We start from the raw sequence: 21,960 nt of genomic DNA, 5'->3' as shown, positions 1-21,960 counted from the left end.
ATTTGTATTCCCTGACACAAATCAGCTCTGAGGTTGTTAAGGCACACTAAAGGGCTCTGGGGCCCCTAATAAATAGAAGATAAGGGCCTTCTGCATATCTTCTTCCTAAACTGAATTAAGCTCTAACGATCATGACTCTCCCTTTGAGTTGGGCCAGGAAATCATATGTAGGGCAATACTCTTTCCCATTAATAACTTGGCTGTTGCATTCTCAATAGATTGTCCAGGTACCAGCTGGAAGAGTATTTCTGCTTCTCTTCTTAGAAGAGGAATAGTAAAAATTTCCAAATGCAATTGACTCTCCTTAGGCTATACCAGAGAAAAGATTAAAAGGAGCCTGGCTGTTCAAAAGCATGCCAAGGAATCAAATTTTTCCAGTCCTGTGGGTTGCTGTGGCTTTTGATTGTTGCCTTATATTAAATTTCAGTCTCTTAAAATTCTCTAGGGACTCCATACATGTACATCTGGGTGGGGTTGCATAAAAAAGAACTGTGTAATTTTGTGCTCCACTGCTAGAATACTAAAAGAAAGCCTTTAAGGTTTTTATACTCCACTGCCTGAACTCTTTTCCATTACTGGAAGTCTGGCTCCAGGTCTTCTGATTGTCAAGTTAGTGAGTTGGCTTCATAGGGGCTTTTTCAATTGTGGCCCCTAGTATTTAGAATATTTCATCTTTCCATGAAGGTTGTCTCTGTTAAATCTTAAATTTAAATTTCTCAGCTGGAGAATTTTTATAAGTAGTTTTCAAATTGTTTTATAGCTCTACTAGATGTTATTGATTTAAAGATTACTGCTGCAGTTTGATACTAAGTTTTATTGTGTGTGTTTTAAAATTGCATACTTGAAGGATTTGCATTGACAGGAGGATGTTTAACAAAATTGATTTAAATATATTAAAGCCAATAGGATACAGATACGTACTTCAAGAAGCCAGTGTTTTCTACTTCTGTCTTGTTTTCTTTTTCATATAATGTAATAATATGATGTGACAAATATCTGTTTCCATCAGATTTGTTGCAGAAAGCTGCACTGGTGGGGTTAATGTCATGTCCAGCAAAGAGTTCTCCATGAATGAGACAAAATCTGTTTCTTCATATCCACTTTTTGCTTTAGCTTATTTGTACCTTTCAGTGAAACCTGGTCATGTCACTCTAATTCCATGTTTCTGTTATATATATTTTTTACGAATCTTGATGCTTTTCTTTTTCAGTGGACAATGATGCTCTCATTTTAGAAGATGCCCCTATAAAGTTAACTTCTGTGATAGCTAAGCTTTCACTTCTCTGTTTCCAAGTAGAAGAAACACTAAACAACATTGTAGCACAAGGAAGTGGCCCTCTAATAATTCCCTCCTTTGTCTCATGGTACAACTGTACTTATATTGTGTTCAGGTGGCAGCTTCTGGCTATTGTTATTTTTACGAGGAAGATGGGAGAGAGGTATACATGGAAATAATAGGCAGTGCTGGGCTGAGTGAGGAGGCAGATATAATTTCATAATGCTATCTTCAAGGTTGATGTTGGCACTATTTTTGTTAAACTCACACATAATTCGTCTCTCTCCCCCACAAGTAATTGTAACTCAGAGCATAAAAATAAGTTAGCACTTGTGGATTAAATAGATGAATAAATACTTCAGCATATTCAGTGATGCTCTATTGTAATATTGTAAAGGAAAAGAACATGGAGAGTTCTATAATAATGTGGATTACACACAGTAATCAACAATCAGATTTCACACAGTAATAATAATGGCCTTATAATGAGTTGCTACTGGACCGTAAGCCTCTTGATGCTAGCAATACTTTAAGCAAAGATCAAGTATCTATTCTTAGACATGTTTATTTGTCACATATAAGACACAATGAGATGATGTATACTATGTGGCTTCCATATATAGTGGAGTAACCAATCATGATTACGGTTACATTTAATAATAATAATGCTGAAGAAACAGTGGACCACCTGGTTAGCTGCTGCAAGAAGATCTCACAGACGGACTACAAACAATAGCATGACAAAGTAGCAACAATGCTGCATTAGAAGATCAGTAAGAAATAACATTTCCTTGTAAGCAAGAAAGTAAGTAGAGAAAGTAATAGAAAATGAAGAAGCTAAAGTACTCTGGGACTTTAATTTTCAAGCTGACAGGCACCTGCCACATAACACTCCAGACTCGTCAACAAGAAAGACAAAAAAGTCTGGATAGTGGACCTAGCAGTACTTGGAGAGAGCAGAATAGAAGAGAAAGAACTGGAGAAGATAACAAAATGCAAAGAAAAGACCTGCAAATAGAAGTAGAATGACTGTGGCAAAAGAAAGCAAAAGTAGTACTATTAATAATAGGTGCCTTGGGTGCAATCTCAAAACAACTGGATCACCACTTGAATACCATTGAAATTGACAAAATCACCATCAGTCAATTGCAAAAGGCAACTTTACTTGGAACAGCTTACATCCTGTGATGATACCTTTAACACCAACAAACATCCACATCTGCTTATCCCAGGTCCTTGGGAAGGATAAAAATGCCAAATCCAGTCTGAACATCTGGCTGATTGTACAGCGAACCATAATGTGAAATCAACATGGGATGGAGCAGCTTTAATTTGTGTCTGCTAAAATTAGTGGTTTAGAGCAAGAGCTAAAAGTTCCTTGAACAAAAAACACGAAGAAGGATTTGTTGTGGTGCACTGAAGGTGGTGTGGTGTGGCTTGTTGGCAGTAGATTCAAAAGGGTTCATCTAAAACTTTCGCAGCATGAAGGGTTAGCATAATAAAAACTGCATTTGTGTTTTTCTCTTTCCTGCTGAGAATCCGATATTGTTTCTGGAGAATCTGAGCCATTAACTACAGGCTGCTGCTCCAAAGTGGAAAACTGCAGGTCTACTTTAGAACCTTATTTTTATTTTGCCTGATCAAAATGATTACATTTTTCTAAGATGTATTTTTATCTCTGGACAAAGGCTCCTCAACGTAAAATTGCTCACATCTTAGCAACATCTATTTCATCTTCAACCTCTTTCATTCTTGCAGTGTATGAAAGTGTGAGTGCATTGTTCCTTCTCTTTCCCAAATTCACACTGAACGGTGGGGGTGATCCATGGACTTTTTACCCACTGAACTTTACCTCTTTCCTGGGGAGTCTTTTGCCCCAGATAGGAAAAAAGTCAATCATTTTTGCAAGTTGTTCACTTTATACATCTTTGAGATCAGCTATTGGCATATTTGGGATGATATCTCAAAGCAAGAAAGAAGCAAAAATATATAATTGTATCTGTGCTCAACAGAAGAACCTGTGTAGATTTGTTTTCATTACAAAGAGGTTTTTGTGCAGACTTAGACAGGAGAGAGCACGGCTGCATTGCCAGTCTCTCTTTGTTGGATATATTTATTTCTTCAACCTGTAAGGAATTCCAATCCCATATCTTAGAAAGAAATCAGAAAATATTTCTGTTCTATTTTGGGGGAAACAGGCATGTGATCTGGAGTGTTCAGCTGCAATCCTTCCTGATCACAGCAAGCACTGAGAGTTATGTTTGGAGCTTCTAAAACCAGCTGAAAAGGAGTGGGAATATGGCAGTGATTAATTACTACTTGCACCAATCTATCTTAAGTTAACTGTTTCTCTCTGTGCAACATTACCTAGGTTAAGTTTGTGGCTGTTTAGATGTACGCTTTTTCCTACACTCCCCTCTCCATTTGGAGATGAGTAAAGGGCTCACAGGCCTGATTCTTCATTGCTTCATTCTCTCTGCAAGACCATCTGCTCTAAGAAAAGATATCATCCCCCCCCACCCCCAATTGGTGTCCATCATAGCATTCCGGAGAGCCTGTCCAGGAACTCTACAGGAATCTTACCCTATGCTGCCCTGGAATCAACATGCCTTCAGCAATTCAAACTGCCTTGAACCTAGATCCTTATCTGTTCTTCCCCAGTGGTAAAAGAGAACATGATGGCTTTCTTGACTGGGGTTTTTCATAACAGGATGGCAAACTGCACTTAAGCTGTCAAACATACAACTTATATTTACATTCCACTTCATAGAGTTCTTAAGAGTTGTTGCATTTCTTATTAAATGTGCCATAGGTGCTAAGAATATAAGCAGAAATAAAAATAAGTCTTTGATATATATTTCTTTATGGTTTAACAACAGAAGAAATAACCCCATTCATAATCATGTGAGCAAAGGTATTCAAATAATTTTTGCCAAGAAATAAATTTGATTAGGAAATCCAAATTATTTCATCCGTTTCATTAAAAAAATTAATTTGCAATATATTAAGGCTTTTGCTGCTTCTGGTGTTGCCAGTATGATAATTTGTTTCTTAACTTTACATAATAGTAATAAATGCACTGTTTAATATTATCAGAGGCTTGGCACCTTTTCATAAAACTAGATTGTGTAGGAAATATTATTGCAGATAATACTTTTTTGAATTTTAATTCAAAACAGCCATAATAGCTGTTGCATGAGCTCTACTGTTGATGTATTTCTGATGAGTGAAATTAGTCTTTTATTCTTGGTTGCTAGAGGCTGTATGGTATGTTGTTGTGTTTTAATCTTTGTGCACCACCCAGAATCACCTGAGATGAGTGAGCATATACATAATATAAATTGGCATCAAGATTTAACATTAATTATAGTTTTGACAGTTTAGAAGGCCCCTGCCATCTTTTAAAAATAACTGTGGCTTCATAGTATGAAACTGGCAAATACTTTCAACAAAATAGAAGCGAAGCTCCTTCAGTTTTTATAGTATTTTATAGGAATCGCATCTGGACCTGGAGCTTTTCCAACTTTCATTGTATCAATAGTTTCAAACATTTTCTACAAAGTTGATGCTATGGCTACTAATGTAGCCAATTTTATTGATATATTTAGTTTTATTTTTCATGTAGCTGTCTAAATTATTCAGGATTATAGATTTGATGAATAAAAACACCTTCCCTATTATGCCTAGTCCAAGAAGGGATCTGGAGCATTGATGAAGCCTGGAACTGCAGCTCTTAAAAAATTCCCACATTACCCCATAGATCACTTTGGAAATTACTTGCTGGATTTTGTGGAGCCCATCCTAATGGGAGATTTGTGACAACCGTCCACTGATTGATGTTGGGATATTACTCTGGAAGACCACTCAGGTCCTTTGGCACATTGAATTGCATGAGCCTCCTAAGAGATACTATATTTTTCTACCAATCTGTTAAAGGATGTTCTGTCTCCACTATTTACTCTTCTATCTTTTCCCCATTTCCCTCAGTTTATTTCCAGTATACCTTAACTCTTTTTTCTTTCTTTCAGGAGAATTCCCATGTTTAATTTTACAAATCATAGTATTTTCTTTATTTTGAGGTGCTTCACTCATTGCAACTATTGAGGTGGTAGATTAATTCTGGTCATTTTTATTTATTAATAAAATTTGTATGGTCTCCCATCTCACAAAAATTGATTTTGGGTGTCTTCAACAATGTTATATAGAGACGCGGTGGCTCAGTGGGTTAGGATGCTGAGCTTGTTGATCAGAAGGTCGGCAGTTTGGTGGGTCGAATCCCGAGTGCCGCATAACAGAGTGAGCGCCTGTTACTCGTCCCAGCCTCTGCCAACCTAGCAGTTCGAAAGCACGTAAAAATGCAAGTAGAAAAATAGGGACCCCTACGGTGCGAAGGTAACAGCGTTCCGTGCGCCTTTGGCATCTAGTCTTGCCGGCCACATGATCACGGAGATGTCCTCGGACAAGCGCTGGCTCTTCGGCTTTGAAACGGAGATGACCACCTAGAGTCGGAAACGACTAGCACGCATATGCGGGGGAACCTTTACCTTTAACAATGTTATAAAACAACACACATATAATGCAATCATTATAAAAATATAAGAACCAGTATTAAAAGATAAATATTATCAAAAGCAAAATATATAAGCTCTAGGCAATGAAAGAATGAAAATATCCACCTCAGCAGTGGGGCTATTTAGACATCTCCAGTTCCCTGGACCGCCCAGGACTGGTTACACAACTAGGTCTTGAGGGACTCAGAATGTCAGGAAGGATGGAGCTAATCTATAAGTTTGAAGTGAAGAAGGTTTCATAAGGTGGGCGCTACACCAGACAAGGCCTACCACCTGTTTGTCCTAACAGATGGTACCTGCAGCATGTCTCCTCTGCTAGATCTAATGGGTGGGCTGATGCAAATGGGTGGTCCTTCAGATAATTTAGTCCCATGCCATGAAGATCTTTAAAGGTTAAAATCAGCATTCTGAACTGGGCCCAGAAGCAAACAGATTGTAGAGCAAAGATGTGACATGTGCTGTTCTAGGAGCACACATATCTATTTTCCCATAGTTCTGTTTCTCCCCAGATCCTTCTGTACTTAGCTTTTTTCCCCTCCTTTACTAGCAGAATCTGCTCCTTTTAAAACATTTATTTAGAGTTCCTCCATTATTCAGTACAGTATTTTCTTATACCTATTTCTGGGTGCCATTTCCTAGCAATAACTGACCATAGCTATTGAGCTGAGCATGCATTTGCAGCAGACAAGTAGCATTAATTTTACTGTATTTTCTTGCTGTCTAGTTACTTGTGGTCTTGTGGTCTTCTGCTGGGGGTAGCTTCACTTTTTGCCTTACCATGTCAGTAGGAAGCTGCTTGATCTTGTCTGTTTCTGAATGACTGTGTGCTCTCTATTCTCCTTTTTTCCTTTTTGAAAGAATTTGTCTTTTACTATTACTCTGACTTTATTCCTTTAGATTTGGCTACAAATTCTTTTAAGAGATTTTTGAAAAGAGAAGATGCTTGATAATACAGCAAGAATGAGTGGTGATCAAAGTTTGGGTAACTCCTTTGTTATATGCAGAAGTTTAGAATAAAATTTAGTAGCAGCTTGCCTTGATTACATAAGAACTTTATCTTAAACAGTTAACAGTTTTGAGGAAAATCAAATGTTTTTTTTAAAAAAAAACCTCCCCCAAATCAATAGTCTTGATAGCATCTTTTCAAACTAATATGTTTTATTAAAATGCATAAATAAAATCTATTGAAGTCATTAATAAAATGTGTTAGCCAGAAAAGATGCTACCGGCTCCTTCTGATTTTGGGCTACTGTAGATTATTAACCTGACATGCCTACGGTGTTTTTAAGTATTGAAGTGTTTTTACCTATTGTTAATAACCCGGCTTATGGGACTTTACATATCCAGGAAATAAAATGTAGCTTTATTGTTTTAAACTGTAAAGTAAGCTTCTCCAACGTGGTTCTTTCTAAATGTGGTGGATTACAGCTTCCATCATTCACCAAATGGCCACTAAATATACTAGTTGGAACTAATCAGTGTTTTAGTTGATTCCAAACTGGAGAACAATTCACAGGTTGGGAATGCTGCTCTGACAAAATTGTTGGAAGAGACAGATCAATCTTGTATTCCATCCCTTTCTTGTGGCTGCCAGGTGAAATAATGGGACCAATGGGACTCCATTATCATATATTTTACCAGCTGTTTGCAAATGCAGTAGAAATGTGTCAAGAAGCGTTCACCATAATTCCAAAACAATTCAGGAGTGTTCTTTTTACAAACAATTAAAACTGAATGTTGAGATTCACAGGATCTAAACTTTACACTGAAACCTAGAGGCTGCATGAACTTGTGGAATCCACACAGCTGTGCATTTCCATTTTTGGTCTTACAAATCCAGGTTATACTTTTCCAAAAGGAATGCTGTTATTCCATTTCTTTTAACAAAAATCAATCTTTTTTTCTTCATCTCTCATACATCCTCTTCTGGCTGTATTTTCTCATCACATTTCCAATTTTGACTGCAACCTTCCTTTTGTTCTTTCAGTTGTCTGTGAAACATCTGTTGCTTCTAAGCATGCTTTCAGGAGCACCAAATAAACCCAAAACTCTTCTGCAGAAATGTTTGCTGCCGGCTGTAGTGGCACTCTCAGCTCAGTTGCAGCTGTTGGGCTTCTGGACCAGTTTGTACCTTTGCTCTTGATTACACTGCATTCAGAATATGAGCCTGTAACAAATCTTTTGCTTGTGAGATTTGCTGATATGGATTTGGAAACTGATTCTGCTATAATTTTCAGGATTATGAATGTTATTTTGAGTGTCTAGCAAAACAGCTGTTTCCCTTCCCCCCACCCCCCCACCCTTGGGAAAGCAGCAGTTTTGCTTAGGACTTTTAATGCAATTTTTATGAATGCAAAGGGCATGTTTGCCCTTGTGCTCAATACACTTTAAAGAGAAGAAGCTGAGCACATCGTTTGCAACCCAGAGTGCCTCTGAATATACATGCTAAGGTCTGATCAATTGAACTAACCCAAGGAGGCAAAACGTGCACTAATAGACCCAACAAAACATTGTCTTGATTGATTGCAGTGATGCATTTTGGCAGAATGAATCATCTTCCTACTACCATGGAATAATTTCACATTTTTGACAGATTTAGGGAATCTTCTCTATATCAGCTTAAATGTTGGTGAATGTCATGTATCTGCCACTGAACTTTTATTTGTGGCCTCTGGCATTGGCACAGTAGGATTCTAAATCAAGTCCAAAGGCCTTTTGATTTTCACCCTATGTCTCCTCTATACGGACTGAAAACATGCTTTCTGTATTTGAATTTTCATTGTCCTACATCTTTTTCTCTTATTATAATTCAAAGATTCTAGCAGACACTTTTCTCAAAAAATAAGAACTATAAACCATATAATGAAATAAACAGAGACATACAGGTAACTTCTGGTTTTTCTTTAAGTGTTTCAGTTATAAAGAAGCAAAGACTGCATTCAGTAAAAAGCAGAAGTTAGTTAGTTCCTTAAGTAGGGTATTGATTTTTGCTTGATACTTTGTCTGGTAAGATAGACAGGCAGAAGGCTGCCTGAATACATGCATAAACACATGGATAAAGAGAAACAAAGGGAGAATAAGCATGCTAAAAAGGAAACAAAAAAAGACCAGAATACATTATTTCCAATAACCAATTCCAGATAAGCAGAGATTAACACTAGACAAGCAATCAAGCAGAAATCAATACTTGAATCAAGGAACTACCAAGGAGAAAATCAACCCCCCCCCCCCATCATCAGTGGCAGGGCAAGTTATCAGTTAGGATGGGCTGAATGCATTTCTGCCAGTATTTCAGATGACAAATTCTCATGTGGGCTTCCATAGAAGCACCATCCTATTCCCATTGATGAATGCATTTTGGCACATATTCAGGAAGACATAACATAATTATATGTTTTGATTGTATTACTCCTAAGGCTATTGTATCTTTGTAAGTTCAAAATCTTCTTCAAGCCAAGCTGGACTCTTGATATTTTAATGAACAACGCCATGTAATTTCACAAGATCTTCTCATTTTTCACTTCTATTCAAAAACAAAAATATTAATTTCTATGCAAAACTGTTTCAGCTTAATAATTATGTAAGCAGCATTGGCTTCAGTTCCCCCCCCCCTTCTGTCCTTTGCCTTTCAAAGAGTATGGAATATGGTAAATTATTTTACAACCAAATTGCTCTATCATTCTGTGATTAACTGTCTTCCTGACTGGAGCAATAGTGCATCTCCTAATATAATTGTGTGCTCATTTAAAAATGTATTTGCTACTAAATTGTTAACTAAGGGCTTCAAGTAAAACTCTGCTGGCAATCTTCTGTGGCTAGTGAGTTTCCCTGTGTCTTCAGATCCTCTTCTCCCTCTGGATGTCTGTGTGCAAGGTTAGCTAGCTGCACATATATGCATGTGCAAGGTTAGCTAGCTGCAGCCACCTTTAGGGGAAATCTTAAGGTACAGGTGCACAAATTGAATATCCCTTTCTTTTTTTTTCTTTTGGTGAGTCCAAACCTAAATTTAGAATGACAGCAGGAATTATCATGTGTGCTCTTTTTCTGAACTTGGAATTATGGAAGAAGCTGAGAGCTAAACCATACAGTTTCATTGTTCATGGTGCGCTATAACTGATCCCTTTGAACTATAATTTTTCTCCCTGTTTGAGAATGGGACTCTTGATACATGAGGGTGGATTTCTACAATACTCTACTAAAATGGGAAGGGCTATAGAAAAAAAAATCAATAAATATTAGTCCAAGCTACAATCTAGAGAAAATTGATACAAAGTGTTTTACAGATTGCATATAACTCCATATATGATTGCTAAGAAAAATAAAGTATATAACAGTGAATGTTGTAAATGCTTTAGTTAACCCAACTGAATCAGTTCAGCATTGGAAAAAAAAACACTTACTGCCTATGACTGATGTAGAGGAACATGTAACAAAACAAATTGTGTTATTTGCAACGGCCGCAAGGAAAATATGAATCCAGATATTGACTGATAGTTCTGTTAATTTTAATGGAAATGAATGGAACTGGAACAGGTTGTTACAATTTTATGTGAATTTTGCTAAAACGCATGGTTGCAAATAAACATACTGATAAGTAACTAAATCTTGGAAGTTTATTTTGCCTGTCCCTTGGAATGCTATGACTGACAATATTTACATTTGCAGAAATCTGTAGTGGGACCCTTAGTAATATGGCAATTTAGGGTAATATAGGGAATGCTAGGTAATACTTTGTGGGTTGGTCAACATTGCATTTGCAAATCAGCCTAGAAAGCAAAACAGCTTCCTTTGCTCAAATGTAGAAGACCAAGGTAATCATGATATAGCTGTATTCTTAGTCCGTATTATAATTAGCATAATAAGTAATTTAATCATTTTTTACCTATGTAGAATTAGGTTTCCAAGTACTTCCTCTGCTGTTTGGTCTGCAGTTTTAAAAATTTTCTTTGCTATCCAACTAGAATATTGTAGCTTTTCCTTCTCAGAATTTGCATTTAGATTGGCTACCTGGAGCGAGAGCAACATGGATGGTAGAAGTCGGTGCCAACCAGTTTCTCTTTCCTTGTAAATCGCCTTGCAATCAGGCTACCATTTGCATAAAAGCATCTCTCTTGGTTATTGATCAACACGAAAGGCTTCCTTTTTAGTTTAATTTTTCATGGAGAAAGTCCCTCTTTTACAAGCCACAACAGTTAGGATGAAGCAAAAAAGAGATCCCCCCCTTTTCTTTTGCCCTTTTATAATTATTATTCTGTACTGGTTAGGCATAGTTGCATAATTCCATAGACAATTAACTTCTTGTTAATTGACTTAGTAGCCAGAGAAAAAAGCACGCAGATTGCTTTTGCGTGCTTAATTTATATTTCATCCAAGTTTCAGGCTTGCAATAAGAATCATTACAAAGGAATGGAGAATTTTGCTAGTGTGGGAGTTTTACAACCTGTCTAATCTGAGATGCTATGAAATAAACTACCTAACTAAAGTCCTTAAACTCTGCATAGATGGCTAACTAGAACAAGGCGCTCATCCTCAGCCTTTCCTCCTCTGATAGGGGGATATATATATGCTTTGAACACTTTAGCACAGTATAAATATTAAGCAATAACCTTTAATTCCTATGCTGAAATAAGAGATTGATTATTTTAGAAGTTAAATAGGAAAGATAAGGAATCTGGCTTGACTAGCCAGACAACCTTCAGATATCTTGAACTACGACAGCCAGTTATCAATACAACACCCTGGTACCTTCTGCAAGCAGAGGTGTTATGCCTATATACTACAGACCCTTCACAGAATGCTACTACTGTAGTTGGAGGATAGTGCTTCTTATTGTCGGTACTGTTTGAATGGAGCAAAAGCTCTTGCACGGCATTCCAGCATTTAATGAAAATTATTTTACATATATCTTTAAGATAAAAATACACTGCAAGGTAAGTCATTGTAAACCTATTACAAAAAGCATGCTGAGAAGTGAAACCGAAGGACAACTAAAAGTTTGTTTATGAGAAATACTACTAGGGAAACATGCCTGTTCATGTGCATTAGGAGCTCAGATAATAATGGGTGTTTTGTTATTCTCTCCCCAGCTGTATTGTACTATATCTTGCACCCTTACCCAGAGAGCCTAGGGGGAAATCATAATCTGTTATGTTGGGAATAAAATTGTGGCTGGACCTGTGCCAGCATAGTATATTTATTGCCCACCAGTAACAACTCGGTATCATTTTGCTGCATTTGGTTAATTCCCCAGAGGGTCTTGAAAGAAATCTGAAAAGCCAGCAAGCCCCAAAAGTGGATGCTGGTGGGAAAATGGATGAAATGTTAGTATGGGAAAATTGTACGCTAGTTCCTTTGCATTTCATTTTGATGACAGACTGATGGGCTTTTAACACAAGAGAGTGACATTAGAGGTTTATTTCAGTCTCAAATAGCTTCATGGAGGATAAGCCTGCTGGCGATAAGCCACAAAGGCTAGATGGAGCTTCCCAGTTCAGAGGTGGTATGCTTCTCAATACTAGATGCTGGAGATAAAGAACAGAGAGCAGATGCCTTCATGCCCCATTTAAGGACTTCTTGGATAAATCTGGCCAGCCAGGCCATTGTCAAAAATGGGAAGCAGGAATGCTTATGTTTAACCAAAGGGACCAATTACCATTTTGGATTTTCATTCAGAAGCAGGCCTAGGGAAATTACCTGTTGAATTCTAAACATTTACTTCCTTTTAACCTGTAAATGGGACATAGTCTGAGTTGGTATGGATTCTGACAGATTGAAAGCAAGAGATGGCTGGGGAGGAGGGGGGGGAAATCAAAAGCTGGAAGATGGCACAGCATGTATGTTGCAGATATAAAAGGCATTAAGCTTAGATTATGACACCATACTCTTCCTCCTGCACTGTCAACACTGCTAACATCGAATGTTATTGCTTGACAAGAGATGAAGAAGTAGCTATTTCATATGTTAAACTTGTATATTGCTTTAAGACTTGTGTATTGCTTTAGTTTAAAGTTGGGAGGAGGGAAGGGTAGGAATGCACTTTCAAGGCCATTTGTCTCTCTAAAGAAGATAAGGCTTTGGCAGTTCTTCTAACGGAAGGGAAACTGATTCTTTAAATTAATTGGAGAATATGATTAATGACAAAATTAGAAAGGCGGAGAATTGTGTTTTAATATATTGTGCAAGGGGCAGAGACTTCAGATTCCAGCTTCTTTTGAGCAAGCATTTGCCGGTGTATTAGGCTAATAAAGGACTTTTACAGTAAACAATGCCTCAGAGTCACTTGAAAAGCCCATAGGTCGGAAACTTGACATGCACATTGTAACTCTTTACCTCCAACTGCTGATGCTCCTGACTGAAGAGTTTGAAGGCTGATAGGATAATTGCTTTTAGTTGTACCACTTTTCTTTCATTTCCTCAGCCTGCTTCTTCTTTGTTAAGGATCCAGATAAAACAAGAGCATTTTTAAAAAAAGTATTGGAAACCATTCCATCTCTAATTTATTGACCCAGTGACCTGCAAGTACAGAATTAAAGCAGTTTGTCTAACTGACAGAAGTGTTTCTTGTAGAACTAAATTTGATTGCTTTGTGAAAAAAATGGGCAAGCTGTGAGCTGCAGGCAGCCCTCAAGGCTCAGTTGAGAATGCATAGTTTGTGATCAGCGTTTGGTGGGAACCTAATCACTGTCTTCACAGCCTGTGTTGTTAAAATAAAATATAGTTTATTTGTTTTTGTGTAGCATGTTACATGAATTCAGTAACTATGTTTTGTTAACCCAGGTTTAAGGTGTAGCATGCTATATAATCTCAGTCCCTGTGTGGTCCACCCATTTTCTTCCTCTTATCAGCCTTAATTATGCAATGGGGAGCAGCAAGTTTTTTTCACTGTGTTAATATTAATACCCCTTACTGTTAGTATCTATTAAACTTACTAGCATCAAGATTAATGGTGATACTAGTTGCTTTTTAACCTAGTTTTGGATGCCTATGGGATTAATGTAAAATCTCTCTCCAATTATTTTCAAAAGGGTGGTAGGAGTAACACTAGTCTACTATTTGAAAGTTTTAGTAACACAATATTCGGTAGAAGGAGAACAGTTAGTGGCCCTAGGACTTTCTTATATATGAACTTTGATAGAAGGATTTTAAATGGACTGGAAAAATCTGTGTTCTTAACTGGTTCTTATAAAACAGGCTACTTGAATGAAACAAACATTAAATGCTTCCTCTGAACCAAGCCCAAATATTAAATGCCTCCTTTGAACCAAGATCACCATGTTCATAAACATGTTCATGGTGATCTCATGAACACGTTTATGTAATTTTCTCAAACTGATTATGAAAGTAGTTCACCATTGTATTCTGGAATGTTCTGAGATCTTTCCAGGGTAACCCACTACATTAGATTTCTATGGAGGAATCTCATCCAAGTTTTTACTGGGCCCAACCCTGTTTAACATTCCTGCTGTGACAGTTGGCCAGCTATTACCCATAAATAGTGTATGCCTTGATTTGTGATTGGTCTCAGCCATAAGAATTCCTACCATTTTTTTTGCAAAGGGAGGGGAGGGTACGTTCATCTTTAAAGTGTGATAAGACTACACTGATTTCTGGTACTGTTGTGGGAGACTAGTGTGTTTATTATGACATCAAGCTTTTTTTGATTAGAGTCTTATGCTGTGAGATGTCCCTGAAGAATTGCACTTTATTCACGTAAATACTTTACTCCAGTTAATATTGTAATAAGTTAGTCAGCACAATTCCTTCCTGAAAAAGCTTCTTAATACTTTTGAAGAAAAAGTATTTATTTATTTTTTTATTTTATTTTATTACATTTCTATACCGCCCTTTCCCGAAGGACTCAGGGCGGTTTACAGGGCAAATTAAAAAACCGAATACAAAAGTTAAAACAAGTTTAAAAGAAAAAATTGTATGTGCCCCTGTCAAATAAAACCCCCATTAAAATCAAATTTCCTCAGCCTGGGCCAGAGAGCTCGAAGAGCCAGGTCTTCAGGCCCCGGCGGAATGAACGGAGGTCGGGGGCAGTCCTCAACTCCACTGGCAGCTGGTTCCAAAGGGCAGGCGCCCCCACTGAGAAGGCTCTATCTCTGGGTGTTACCCGCCGGCAATCTCTTACTGGAGGGAGCCTGAGAAGACCCTCCCTGTGGGAGCGCACTGGACGAAGGGAACTCGATGCCGGCAGCAGGTGCTCCCTCAGATATCCCGGACCCAAGCCATTTAGGGCTTTATAGGTCATCACCAGCACCTTGAATCTCACCCGGAGGGCAACTGGAAGCCAATGCAGCTCGTGGAGTAGAGGTGTTACATGGGAGTATCGGGAAAGTATAAGAATGGCAAAAATTTAATTAAAAAATGTACATTGGAAACATCAGTGTATTCACCAAAATCTACTCCTCTTTACCATAAAAATATAAAAAGACCCTTTTGGTCACTCCCCGTAGAGGAAAATGGAAAATGGGGCCCATTGCATATTTGAATGCAAAGACAAGTGGAAGAGGTTCTGAGCAAGATGTATCAAGAATGTTAGTGATTTCATACTTGCAAACTGCAATCAACATTCCTGCCTGTTATTTAAAAGGCATCAAGATAAATTAAATTGTACCCACCTGCATAATTGACACAGTTATATTTATTTTACAGTAAGTGTTCTTTTGGGGAAACTCAAAATACTATAGAAACTTTTTTCAATTTCTCTAATCTCTTTTGAGATTTTCATAAGGCATTCTTGCATCAGTTCAGATTTATCTTCTTGATTTTAATCAAAAAACTAGCTTTATAAGAACAAACCAATAAACCATTTTCAGGACACTGAGTTACAATCTTTACTACTTCTTTCTAAACTTGCACATTGATTACAGAAGTGCCCAAAGGAATCCGCAAGCAACTTATATCCAGATTTTCTTGTATGTTTTTTCTTGTATGTTTTTTAAAAAAATTCACCTCAGTGCCATTACATTTCCACATCTCAGCTATGATTTTGAAAATGGGCCAGAAATTGTCTGCCACCTATTGAACAGCTGGGCATTGCTTATTAAGCCTAAATTGGGAGGTTGATGAATTTGTCTCAGACATAGCACTGTATGCTTTCAATATCTTCAGAAATATCTTAAAAGAATGCAGAGCTTGAGTGGAATTTTTTAAAAAACAAACAAACAGGAAAAGAACAGCAGAATCTGTTCTCAGATTCCAAATTGTTTCCCTGAGACAGGCTGTGAGCATTGGAAAAACTATCAGTGGATCAGTTTTTGCTTTTGGGTTTTTTACTTGCTAGGGGCCTGCAATCATTAAAATTGATCTAGCACAGGGCTTTACAACCGGTGGTATGCGTACCACTGGTGGTACGCGAGCACGTGGCTAGTGGTATGCGGCGTCACCTTCCTCCCCCCCTCCCCCCTGCTCCTTCCTTGCTTACTTGCTGCCAGAAAACATCCTGCTGCAGGAACTTACCAGGTCATGCGAAGAGCGCAGTTGCAGAGTGAGGCCCCGCCCTCCCCTGGGACTCATTGTGCAGCAACCATATTGTCCTTCCCCCCAAAACAAGCGCGAGCCTGAAGGGGACAGAGCCATCCACTCCCTCGGTAGGTAGGTGTTTGCGTCCACTCACGTCCATCTTCTTTTCTCCCCCCCCCCCCGTGAGCTTGTGATACCCCTCATGGCCCTCACATTACCTCCCTCCCGGGGCTCAAGAGATTTCCCCCTCTCCTCTTCCCGATGCAAAGGGGAAAGCAAAGCGGCCAGATGGTGCGCACCCTCCCCGAGGATTCATCCTGCTGCAGCAGGTGGGAATCGAGGCCCATGTTTGTTTTCCTGATGTGCTCCATGGTAGGCAAAGCCATCAGAACATGGGTATAAAGGGAAAAAAGCGCCCGACTCCCTCCCCTCCCCACTGTTGGCAACTCCGTACAGCTGGCCCTGACCGCCAACTGGAGCCCATTGGCGGAGGTTGGGGCTGGCCATACGGAATTGCCAGCTGATCCGTATGGCCAGCCCCGACCTCCGCAAGTGGAAAGCGAGGGAGATTGCCAGGACCATGAATCGGCACATGCTGAGAAACACCGATCTTGCGCTGCTGCAATCTCCCTCGCTTGGTTTCAGCTTGCCTTGTTGCAAGAGAAAGCAAGCTGAAACGGAGCGAGGGAGATTGCCAGGAACGCGAATCGGCTGATCTTGCACTGCTGCAATCTCCCTCGCTCCATTTCAGCTTGCTTTCTGTAAGAGTCCTGAGTCCTTCGGGAATAGGGCGGTATATAAATTCAATTAATAAATTAATAAATAAGAGAAAGCCGGGCCGCAGGGCCGCCTCTGCGGGTGCTGCTCTAGCGCAGAGAGGGAGAGGCCGGTCCCCATTTGGCTCGCCAGCCCCGGGAGAGCCCTGTGCCAGCGCGTCGCCAGCTGCCAAACCCTGGCTTTCGAGAAGGAGCGGCCTTGCCCTATTTGCCGGGAGCAGCTACCCACCCCACTTTTTGCAAGCCCTGCTATGCCGCCGCCGCAGGTTTCCAGCAGCGGGAGGCTCCGGGACGAGGGCCTATTGGGGTTGAAGGAGTTGGGGCTGCTCCTGCTTCTGTGGCAGTGGGGCATGCTGGTGCCCTGCGCTGTGCTCTGCTGCGGGGGCCACCCTGGGAAAGAGCAGCTGGTTGTGAGTTACAGCGTGCGCTTCTCTGAGTGCCGGATCTCCCCCCACCCGGGACTCCAGCCGCGTCTGCAGAAGGCGAGTGGGGCAAAGGGCACTTTGGTGCGTCTTCCACCCCTCCCGTGTGAAGGGCGCCTTCCTGCCTTGCGGTCCACAGCAGCATTGTTGGCGTGCGTGGATTGACTCTGAGCAAATACGAGGTGTTTCTGTTGCTGGAATAAAGCTTATTAAATGAGCTAGCAACCTCCAAGTATCATTGATAGATCTTCCCCAACTTTCCTCCGGTGCTTCATAAAGAGTTAAGTGGTTGTCAGGTTTCTTGTTAAAAATGGATTTTGGAAGGAAGGAAGGAAAGAAATGACAATGGGAGGGAGGGAAGGAGGCAAGGACAAAGAGGGAGGGAAAGAAGAAAGGAAGGAAAGAAGGAAGGGACAATCGGAGAGGGAGGGAGAGAGAAATAGAGGCAGGGAGAGAAAGAGAAATAGAGAGGGAGAGAAAGAGAGAGAGAGAAGGAGAAAAATAGGGAGGGAGAAAAAGGGAGAAATAAAGAGGGAGAGAGAGAAATAGAGAAAGGGAGAGAGAAGGAGAAAGAAATAGGGAGAAAGGGAGAGAGAAATAAAGACAGAGAGAAAGAGGGAGAGAGAGACAAGGAGAAAGAGGAAGGGAAATGGAGAGAGAGAAAGAGGGAGAAATAGAGGGAAATAGGGAGAGAAAGAGAGAGAGGAGAGAAAGAGGGAGGGGGAGAGAGGGAGAGAAATTAAATTAGTAACATGATTGTTAAGTGAATCTGGTTTCCCCACTAACTTTGCTTGTCAGAAGGTTGCAAAAGGCGATCACATGACCCTGGAACAATGTGACCATCATAAATATGAATCGATTGCCAAGCATCCGAATGTAAATCACATGACCCTGGGGATGCTGCAACGGTCATAAGTGTGAAAAATGGCCATAAGTCACTTTTTTCAGTGCCGTCGTAACTTTGAACAGTCACTAAGTGAATTGTTGTAAGTCGAGGACTACCTGTACTTTATCATTTTTTCCCCTTTTTTTGTCACGTTTTTGTACACCTTGCTTGTCCTAAAAGTGGTACAATGGATGAAAAGGTTGAAAAGCCCTGCTCTAGCATACCTGCTTGAAATACTAATCCTATTTGTTTTAGGATAAGTTAACATAAAAATAATCTGATGTTGTGTCACTGTTACTGTAGAACATCCTAAACTTATTTGCACAGCCACAGGATGGAACCTTTTGTCTCAAATAAAAATCTCTTTCTTTTAAATGCATGAGAACCAAGTTTATTTGTATTAGGTCAATGTTTCTCAAATTCAGCAACTCTGAGATATATGGACTTCAACTCCCAGAATTCTTGAGCTGGATTAGATCATGGGTGAGTCAAATCTACCAGAAAGGCCTGAATGCACCAGTGGATAGAATGCACCAGTGGGTTTATAAAGATTCAGTCCTTCACCTCTCTAGTTAAAATGACCAAATAGGTAGGAAGTGTTGAGAAAGATGATCTCTGCTTGAGAATCCTGCAGAGCTGCTAGTTTCTGAGCAAAATATACTAGAATAGATGAATATGTAATCTGATTTGGTGTTCTTGGTGTTGCTGTGTTCTGCTGGAATACTTATTGGACAAGGAGCTTTGAGACACATAGCTGATCATTTGATTTGAGCTTTGGGGGGGATAAACCTCCTTCAAAGATCTCCACATTTCTCTTTTGTTTTACTCTTGATATGCTTTTACCAAATGTCTGCATGTAGCAGGGAGTAATTACAAGTTAAGTGGAAATAGAGACTTTGGTTTCTAAAACAAGAATAGTGCCAAAAATGAGAACAAGAACTGTAATCTGTTTCTTGGAGTTCATTTTTTTCTGTCTTGTTCATCTTCTAACATTCTTCAGTTTACTGCTTACTGTGTTAGATATGCATTGCTGTAAAGGATAGCTGGATGTTTTGAAGTGCTGCTGCTGTAGCTGCTCTTTCTTTCTTTCTTTCTTTCTTTCTTTCTTTCTTTCTTTCTTTCTTTCTTTCTTTCTTTTTTCTTTCTTTCTTTCTTTCTTTCTTTCTTTCTTTCTTTCTTTCTTTCTTTCTTTCTTTCTTTCTTTCTTTCTTTCTTTCTTTCTTTTAAAAAAAGGCAAATCAAAGGAAATCCCAGGACCCACAGAAAAATGGAATAAAACTGCTTCCCACTGTTAAATTCATGCTGAGCCCTTTAGCCCAGTGGCCTCCAACCTTTTGAGCACCGGGGGACCAGTTCTGTGGAGAGAGGTTTTTCCGTGGACTGTAGAGGGCGTGGTTTCGCATGCTGTCTGCACCCCATGGACAGGGCTTCGCTGGTTTGGGTGGCCTGGTTTCTGGCATGCCACGGAGCGGTGCCGGTCCATGGATCGAAGGCTGGGGACCCCTGCTCTAGCTTACAGGCTCTTTCCAAATGAAATTCTAACTATTGAGAAAATGCTAAAAGGAGATTTTAATATTGTAATATTTTAATGAAAAATCTCTGAGAATCTTTGCACATTCCCTAAGTGACCACAATGTATCAAATGTACCTAGGACCTCCAAAGTTTAGGGATCCTTGGTAAACAGCTTCTTCTGAAATCAGTGTAGGAAAGATTGCAGCATATAATTGTAATGTTAAATGCATAAGCCTAACAAGGAAGAAACCTCACTGAGTAATAGTTCAGAAGACCACAGTTCTAAAACGTACCTGGACCTTTCAGATTTGGTAAACAAAATGATAGAGCAATGAATTTGTTTTTCATTATTGTTGCTTAATGGCAGCTTTACTGCTGGTACAAAGGGAGTGTATCCTCTAGAGAACATTTTATATTTTTAAACAACTACATGGCTTAAAGCCCCATTTCTGGGTATTAGTGAAAAATATTGATTTTAAGCTTTTTAAAATCCCTGATGGACCAGGTTTAGTATTCCTTAAGGATTATATTTTCCTACACAAACCTGCCTGGTTGGTGCAATCAGCTTTAAGTCCTCTATAATCAGCTGTGGAGGTTTCCAGTTGAAGATGCTGCCTTTTTAAAGACCTTGGGTTATGATTGTATGCTGGTTTGTTATTTTTCTAGAGTTATTATATTTTTATGTGAAAGTGAAATAGCTTCAGATTTTCTAATAGAATGAATAAGAGCACTTGTTGGTTTGTACAGCTTTTTTCACAACTACTTTGCATATTACAGCAATTATTTCAATAGAAAGAAATGATATTTCTTGAGAATCAATATGTAAATATGGCAGGACTTCAGTAGATGTGAACGTTTTGGTTTAAACACATGTCTTAATACTCCCTTGCTTTTCCCCCTTGAACATTTACTCTCAAAAACCAGTTCCAGTGTTTTTCTTCTGCTCAAATTTATTTCATTGAAGTAAAAAAATTAACAGAGACTTTCAACAGAAATAATTTGATCCCTCTCTTTCCTTGCCAAACTAATATGTTAGCTGAATTTTAAATCAAGCGTATCATCTGTACTCCTCAAATTTGTCTACATAGTGACTGATGGATCATACCTTTCATTACCTACTCTATGCATCAAATATCTTAGTTCCCTTTCTTGGTACACAATAGCTGTCAGTTTTTTGTTCTTGAATTGCTTGCTTACTACTTATTTTTCCTCTGTCCTCAGAATCAATTCCTTTTTCTCCGATTCACTTCTTAATATCAATTTTCTAGGGTTTCTTGTTTGCTTATTTTTTCCCCAAAGAGTTAACTATGGGTAATCCTTAATTTATGACTATAACTGGGACTGAAAGAATTCATTACATGACCCTATAGATTTTATGACCATTTTTATTGCAACTGTTAAGCAAATCCAATTAAATTAGCAAATAGGTAGGATCAGATGGTCGGCTGTTTGGCAGGTCAAATCCTGAGTGCCACGTAACAGAGTGAGCGCCTGTTACTCGTCCCAGCTTCTGCCAACCTAGCAGTTCGAAAGCACGTAAAAATGCAAGTAGAAAAATAGGGACCACTCCAGTGGGAAGGTAACAGCGTTCCGTGCGCCTCTGGAGTCTAGTCATGCCGGCCACATGACCACGGAGATGTCCTCGGACAAACGCTGGCTCTTCGGCTTTGAAACGGAGATGAGCACCGACCCCTAGAGTCGGAAACGACTAGCACGCATGTGCGGGGGAACCTTTACCTTTACCTTTTATTGGGAAAGATTTATTTATTTTAATTCCATTTATATCCCGCCCTTCTCCGAAGACTCAGGGCGGCTTACAAGCTTAGCAGTAGCCTTCATTCTATGTATATGCCTGCTTATTAGGGCTTTCACACACACCCCAAGCGGCATTATTACAAAGTCAGCTTAATTGCCCCCAACAATCTGGGTCCTCATTTTACCTACCTGGGAAGGATGGAAGGCTGAGTCAACCTTGAGCCTGGTGGGATGCGAACCTGCACTAATTGCAGGCAGCTGGTGTTACTTAAGGAGGCATTAGCCCACTGCTCC

The 21,960-nt window shown here is 39.4% G+C and overlaps 1 protein-coding gene and 1 long non-coding RNA gene across 2 annotated transcripts in view; one reads left to right on the top strand and one right to left on the bottom strand.

The window, feature by feature from the left end:
* Window positions 1-21,960, top strand: part of EXTL3 (exostosin like glycosyltransferase 3) — a 146,363-nt gene that overhangs the window by 28,972 nt on the left and 95,431 nt on the right. The gene's annotated exons all lie outside the window — the stretch shown is intronic.
* Window positions 19,477-21,960, bottom strand: part of LOC308672582 — a 171,002-nt gene continuing 168,518 nt past the window's right edge. The window contains exon 2 of the long non-coding RNA XR_014027458.1: window positions 19,477-19,570. This is a non-coding gene — a long non-coding RNA (uncharacterized lncRNA). The remainder of the gene's footprint in view (window positions 19,571-21,960) is intronic.

The sequence above is a fragment of the Vipera berus genome (genome assembly GCF_964194415.1).
Source record: "Vipera berus genome assembly, chromosome: 1".
Lineage (NCBI taxonomy): Eukaryota > Metazoa > Chordata > Lepidosauria > Squamata > Viperidae > Vipera > Vipera berus.
This window is presented reverse-complemented; position numbering and strand designations above follow the sequence as displayed.